This window comes from Acanthochromis polyacanthus, chromosome 20 (assembly GCF_021347895.1).
Source record: "Acanthochromis polyacanthus isolate Apoly-LR-REF ecotype Palm Island chromosome 20, KAUST_Apoly_ChrSc, whole genome shotgun sequence".
In the NCBI taxonomy this organism is placed as follows: domain Eukaryota; kingdom Metazoa; phylum Chordata; class Actinopteri; family Pomacentridae; genus Acanthochromis; species Acanthochromis polyacanthus.
This window is the reverse complement of record NC_067132.1, coordinates 20,680,078-20,688,192: the sequence shown is the minus strand read 5'-3', so window position 1 is coordinate 20,688,192 and position 8,115 is coordinate 20,680,078.

Here is an 8,115-nt window from a genome sequence, read left to right as displayed (position 1 = left end):
TAGCAGGCCTTATTTTCAAACAGCTTTGTTTGGTGTCTGTAATTCAGTATCAGAAATTACAAACAAGATGCCCTCAGGAACATTTGCATGGGCTCGATGTACAAATTAAATTACCGCTACTTGGGTACAAAAACCTTTCTTGTAATAAAGTTAAGATGGTCCCTTTGATTTTGCATTGAATATATTCAGAATAAATACACATGAGAGAGATTTAGACATGGAATGAAACTTCAGCACAGCCATGAAAGAGCTTTTTGGGGTTTTTTTTACCATCCAGTTTTATGGAATCTGTGCATTAAGCATACAGCAAAGGATTAAGAATTCATGTCAAGAGGCAAATGAAGAGGCTGATCTACCCGGTGTAGCCACTATTGTGAAATACAAGACATATGAACTACCATGCATGCACTCTGTACACAACTAGCAGGCAGTAAACTAGCTAAACTAATTCTTTTTAATTATCATTTACACAATTTGACTGTCAACTGAATAGCCATTAATTTTTTTTTTCTTTCTGGCACACAGTGTGGTCTCTCTGAAATCCATCATGAAAGTTCAGATTTTATCACCAAAAAGTGATAGTCTGCCAGAAACTGACTGCAGTAAGCTGGATTGTGCGCATTTTGCCAAAGGTGTATCTCCTTGATAGCTACAGCTGCTCTTATCTGGATCCAACAGTCTTAAAATACAAATAGACATAATTTAGGTCTGTAATGATCAGAAAAACGTGCCTCTGTGAAACTTAAACATTTCTTGTAACCAAATAATTGTGACCAAAACTTCAAAAAGATTTTCGGGCAAGTGGAGAACGGCAATATATGAGTGGAATTGGTCTTTTTAAGTGTTCAAAAAGAACTGGCTTGGTCATTATTTCAGGCATATTGCTGAGGCAAATGAAAAAATGACAAATAATTTCTTAATAATTAAGACTCCATGATTCAGATAAAAGGAGCTGTAGACAGATATAAAATGCTAATACAGCTTTAACAAGAAAGATATCAGGTTTTGACATCTGTCAATGCAATCTGCAATTAACATCTAGTAGCTTGCGCACGGACTGCACAGTGCTGTAGTGGTTAGCACTTTCATCTTGCAGCAAGAAGATCCCCGGTTCAAATCCCGGCCTGGGCCTGGGATCTTTCTCCATGGAGTTTGCATGTTCTCCCTGTGCATGCGTGGGTTTTCTCCGGGTACTCCGGCTTCCTCCCACAGTCCAAAAATATGCAGAGGTTAATTGATAACTCTAAATTGCCCATAGGTGTAAATGTGAGTGTGCTTGTTTGTCTGTATATGTATCCCTGTGACAGACTGGCGACCTGTCCTGGGTGTCCCCTGCCTTCGCCCGAGTCAGCTGGGATAGGCTCCACAACCCCAGTGAGGGTAAAGCGGTGTATAGAGAATGAATGGATTAATGCCAAAGGGCTCTGGGATAGGCTCCAGCACCCCCCGCGACCCCAGTGAGGATAAAGTGGTGTATAGAGAATGGATGGATGGATGGATAGCTTGCGCACACTTAATTGCTAATTGCTAGCTAGCTATACACACTTTTTGTTGTCAGGAGGAAAACAATAAGGTCAAATAAAAAATAAATATGAATTTTCTGATGTAGTAAATTGGTTATTATTTATTTGTTTGTTTAATGCTGTTTCTGTATAGCTTGGTTTGCTACATTTCAGTTCTAGAGAAGCTTCATTCAATGCAGAGTAACTGGTAGTTTAGTTTGCAAAACACGAGGTAGCAGCTCGTCAATGGCTAACAGCTAGTTAGCTACACTTACATAGGACTCTTCTGACGTAAACTATTTTTAGCTGTTCCGATTGAACACAAAATAACTGCTAGCTTACTTCACTACACTTTACATTTAGCTGACCTAAAACTGACAAACTCTTTAATGGTTGCTCATATTGGCATGACTGCTTATCTATTACAGTGAACTAACTTAACCTTACTTTAACAAAAATGCATTTCATACGTCTTAGATTCATTTTTTCCCGATTTACAGAGTAAAAAAAGATGACAACACATATACTGCAGCATTTCCCCAATGTGTGAAAGCTGATCTCCTACAGTGTTAGCGTGGCTCCTGCTGCTTAATTCGATTTGGATAAGTTTGCACAGCAGCTCCAGCCAAACACACTGGTTCATCTCCATCCTGAACACCTATTGTCTTGTAACAATAAAGCACACATCAAAGCGTTGCATCTTGCTTGGCTAAGTAAGATGAGCAGCAACAACACAGCAAAAAGTCAAAATTTGACATTCTTCTTCATATTTTTGGTGCAAAGGCTAGCACTCTGCAAGTGCAAAACAAAAACAATGAAAATGGGCTTTTCCTGGGAGACATCGCCTTGTATAGTCTTTTGTTATGATTCCAGGCAGCAGTAAGTTGCCTGCTTTTTTCTCCAACTAAAATTAAAGGTCTATTTTTTTTCAAAGAAAAATGCATAAAATATGAGTAACTAATCTTCCAGTGCTTTCTTTTAACTGAATTCTTACTAATCTCTTAATTATGTCTTACATGGAAAAACTGACCTCAGCCACAGTTCTCACATGCTGTGATGGTGTCACAAGGAAGACAGGTGAAGGGGCATGTAAGAAAGGTGTTTTGTGCAGTATATATATATATAATGGCTTTAATTAAGAGAGAGTGGGGTCTGTGGAGCTTCAGTTTCACTGGTCATGAAAGGCCATAAAAGACGGAAAGAAAGAGTCGAGAAGAGGAGCAGAAGCTATTTTTACTCCCAGATAACAGAGCAAAGAGAAGTGAAAGCTACCATAGGCTTAATGTTTCAGAGGGCTGCAAAGGTTTAGTTGTCAGTAGGTTCATTTCCATTTTAAGCTGTCAAGTATCAATTATTTATGCTGTCATTTATATAAGATGCATTGTACATTTGTCAGGGTAGTACACATATTGTAATGGCTGTTTTGCTGTTGCATCAGTGTTTCCAGAGCCATATCAGTCTGTGAAGTGTACAGCTGGTTCTTTACCAACATAAATTACCTCAATAATTGATATGCAGTTCAGTATAGCATTGCTTTAATATGTAGTTTATATCTCCTCCATATGTCCATATAGTATGCATTCATGCTTAATAGATGAAGAATGCTTTATTTATTAAAGCAGATACTGGGTTCGCTGTTGAGAGGCCTCCAAGTGGCTCAGGGGGCTCTGACCAATTTAATTCTTGTCTGTGTATTTATGTTTTCAGAGTGTGATTCTGTGTGAGTGAGCGATGAGAATAAATATGGCCTATTCTCTTTGTAGTGTCATTAAAAAAACATTAAAAAAACATTAAACCTGAAAAGCCACCACGATCTGAATCCCCATCAGAGATGTGAAATCCAATCAGGTTACCGTCGCCAAAACAAGAAGCCAAAAAATATTTCCATATCTCAAAAGAGAACGTGCCCTTTGATGATGTGGAATAAAAATGTCAACATCGATGTGTCACAGTGTATTAAGTGTCTCATTGAACTGAACTGATCCAATTTGAGAAAAAAACAAGTTGTTATCGAACTCGGCCAGCTCAGATGATTTGAACTAATGACGTATTGAATGTAGCAAAGAGTTTTAGGAAGGAGATGTTTCAATTTGCCATCTGAAACTGATCGGGGAGAGTTTCAGGGTATGAACAATACAGTGAATTAGTCCACATGCAGTGTAATAATTGCTTGTCCACTAATCTGATGTACTTTGGGTGATAAGATAGGATGAGATTGTAACAGAACACTTGAAATTACCAGAACTTCTCTCCCGTTCTTATTGAACCTGTGGCAAATAGAGATTCTATTCACATCCAAAGCCAATTGATGAGGGGAATGAAGGGTATCGTCAGGAAGACAGTCGGATGAGATGAAATCTAATGCTGAAATAAAGCAGCACAAAGGATTAGATGTGGCTAGGTACTCTGAGATTGCAGGAACAAAAGGATTAGCCAGAGAGAGGGATGTGGGTCACGCCTGGCAGATAGTGAAACCAGCCAGTCAGCCTGCCCCGAGGCCTTCCCATAATCCACCATGGATGGCGAGGGTGGTGCAGGCCGTGTGCCTGGCAGGAGCGAAAAGAGGAAGGGGAGGGTGAGCAATGGGGGTCAAATCTGAGGTTAGCCAAGGCTGTGTTGCTTTAACAAGGAAACATCTTTGTGTGTGCTTGTTTTCACAAATTTGTAAATGGAGCTTTTTAAGAAATTACCACATGGTGTAACTTTCTCAGCTTTTCATGGATTTGTCTGGGGGGTCGAGCATTTCCGGCGCCGTGCACTCTGACCTGGGGCCAAGAGGATAAGTCACTAAGAGGACAGTCTGTCAGACTGGCAGCCGAGCAGGATTACACATTAAGCTCCTTGTTAACCCTGTGGCACGCAACAGACCTAAGTATCACTAGAGGTGCTTAGAGTGATGCATGTTAAGGATTCTCTGGTACCGACTGGAAAATGGATAAGCATACTAACAGGCAGTTTGAGCATTGCTGCATCAGCCATGCTTGTTATCACCTTGTTTATTTCTGATTCATAAAATGTACACTAATTCTCAAAATAAAATCCTGTCACATCCAGGGATAGCGCACATAAAAGGTGGGCACAATACTAGGATTTAGCTTCTATTGCTATTAGAGGATAAGTAGGGGTAGATCATATCATGGTGCGGTAATTACTCTGACATGGCCTCTCCAGCACTCTCAAAAGACATGGATTTTCTTCAAACACAGGAAGTAAGATGGGCCTAGAGATCTGATAGAGCGTCATGGCGGGAAGCGGCCTCAGAAACAACCTCCTCTTTATCTGATGGGATCAGTGGGAGTGCAGGAAACTCAGTGACCTACATCTCCTTCAGACAGACATCTGTTACCTTCCAATTCCACACCCTGGGCCAAAGTGAAAAGTGCCAATTACTTTGATAAACCACTTTCACAGCAGCAGCAGCAGCAGCAACCTCCTTGCAGCTACTGTAACTATGAATGCTGAGGTGTTTGACTTTATAGTCTAGAGAAAATGTGTACATTTTTGACGAGGGTTTTATCCAAATGTTGCCATCTGCAGCGCGAGGATAATTAAAAAGATTCACGGTGGCATGTGGTGCAGACAGGGGCACGGGACAGAAGGAGGGGAGATGATTATTATTATTGTATCACCGGAATAGATTGCTGTGTTCAGTCTTGTGTTCTAAACCCTGGGGGTCAGAGAATAAGAAAGAGGATTACAACCTAGGAGCCAAGTAGATTAAACAGCGGCTGACTCTACTGTACTTTGTCTAAAGTCATTCCTTCATCCCAACTCAGATCAGCATGCTCAGTGATTACGAAATGGTTACGCTGATTACTGCGGGTCACATTCTGAAGATGTCGTGGAGTCAGAAGGAGCACATCTGTGTGTGCGTGCAGCTGCCTGTGTGACTGTGCTCACTCTGTGGCAATCAACCAGCAATAATCAAAGGCAGCCACTAGCTCAAAGAGAACAATCAACCAATGCGGCTCTGCTACGTCGCCACGGCCTGATTGTGCCCCAGTGATCATGCAATCAATGGTTATAAATAGATGTTGGTCATTGCTGGAATGTATTTCTAAAAATATGCACGAACACCGTCAAAACAGGGGACTGAAGTCTAAAAAAAATGTGCTTTTCATTAGGGAAAAGTCATTCCGAGTAGAGCAGTGGGCTTTATGAGATATATAAAACATATGGGATCTTTCAAAAAAGAAATGTATTAATTAAGTCACCCACGTTCAACTCGATGCTATTAGGACTGCATGGAAAAAAAAAAAAACACCAGAAAGGGTCATGTTTGTAAAACTCTCTCTGCTCACTTGAAAAGAATAATTCCATTAATGGATAGCTAACACGCTCCATTTTGCTTGTGCACTTTACACGGCCTCCTCAAAACAGCCGAAATGCCACCTAACAGTTTATGCGCTTGTGTGGGTGTCGCGGGGTCGTGGAAGTTGATGCATGTGAAATTGGAGGTGGATCCGGCCTCTCGGCGTACTCAAGAATTATCGGGCACAAAAGCGATTCACGGCGGTCTAGCTGATGAGACAGGCTATCCTTCAACTCCGACGTTTAACAGGCTATGATAAAATGGCAGCGTGGTGCACGGGCTTAGAAATGATAGAAAAGATATATAAACAAAGTGGAACTGTATGCCCAGAGGCTGATAGCAAGGTTAATAAGAAGACCGTAGGCTGAGGAACAGCAACCGAACTATCGCTTTATATTCTCCTGCCTCATCTAAGGCCAATCTCCCCTTAGGTCATCCCTTAAGTGTTCTTGTACTGTAGCAATCCTGGATCTTTATAAATGACTGGCCCAAACACTGGCTATGATGGGAATGAAATATGATCCATTATGTAAAGGATGAGTGCTGTTATTAAAGGAAATAGTTTATTCAGTAAGATGCCATGAATTTCTAATGGTGTTTTGTTACAATTTTGTTCTGGAATCACTTGTAAGGAAGTTAAAGGGTTAAGACATTTAGAGGGGGTATTGTGTATATGGAAAGCAAGTCTGAGCCATGGTAAACACTTCAACACACTCAGGCGACTCCTTATCTAAGCATGGCAAGTGTGAGGGTTCATCTTATTAGACTTTCAGAAATAGACTGGAGTGAATCTCTCCCCTCATATGGAGAGATTGGCAGTGCAGTCAGGGAAGTGATTTCAGCACTGCATAGAATTGAATTGCTGGGGGGAGGTTGGTTAAGCAAGGGGTTTAATTTGCTCTGGAGTATGTATTCTCATACCGATATGCCAAAATGTAATTGGAGTCGGTACAAGAGCCAGTCGTTTTCATTTGAGATTTGAGGGTGTTCAGTTGAGATTTTTTTTCCTTGTGAATTGTATCATCTAAACAGTGTGTTTTACCCTGCCTGCACCAGATCAGCGTGAAAACGTAGACTTATCTGATAGGGGACATGAATGAGCAGAGTCTGCGGAGCTACAATCTTATCTGCTGCAATAATAAACGTGTAACATGCAGCTACCGCAGGTGACTTCATCTTTTTATTCTGCCCAAAACCGAAGCCAAATACATGTCCGTGGCTTCTGATTGGCCGGGGTCGTGACATATGGAGATGAATGTCAGTAAACACTGGTGCACACACTGAGTCACAGCCACTTCCCACACACCTCTCCCAGTGTGATTCCTGTGTAATGATCTGGGGAGTCTGGACAGCCGTCTGCTTAGCTTCACGGCGCTGTGGGGTGCTGAGCTGAGCGAGAGGAGGAGAACAGGGGGACAAGACAGGAGGAGAAGGTTTCCTTTTTCATCCTGGCAACACCCTCCATCCTGTGCAGAGATGTGAGAAATTAACAAACACAGTCTCCCGCAGAGACGAAAAAAGGTTGAAGCAAAAATCCTAATAAATGACGGCGGTTCACTGAACTCGCTCAGGAAATCAACATCTACCGCTAAGATAAGAAGCCACAAAGAATCATCTCACTGTGACTTATGTGTGTGATTCCATTCAGAGCATTACAAATAAAAATAAAGCTGATGGTGATTGTAGTTCGAAGCAATTACATGAACGTTACAAATCCCATTATTCTAGATGAAAAACAGAGAGGAAATTCCTTGGGTTTACTGGTGCAGAAACACAAATGCCCTCTGTAGCTCTCAGTCCCTTTATGAATATTTTAAATGCATTGTTACAGTGAAACCAAAGACATTAAGGATACAAAGACATCAAGTTGATCTTTTTGGGAGGTCTGGACCCTTAAGACCATTCAGTGGGATTTAAAAGTCTTTCTGGAACTTGCAGTTGCGAAATCAGTCAAACGGAAGCACATAACTGCCAGTTTAAGTAGGCCACTCCTGCTGAGTTGTTGCTTTATTTTTGTGCTTTACGCTCACACATAGGCTACGGGTGAAGCTGCTGTTTTACGCTAGGGAGAGATTGTGGTAAAGTTGTGATTCTACTTAGCACAGCTGAATACTGCAAGTGTAACCACCGATAACTGTGCATGACAGTCACAGGAATCCTCAAGGGGATGGAGACTTCCAATAAGATCCAGGGGTGAATAAAATCAGAAACTGATTGAGTGACATACTATGGACCTTTTCTCTTGGACATCATGAATGTTTTCCCTCAAATCATGAAGACACAAAGAAAGATGAGGTGAGG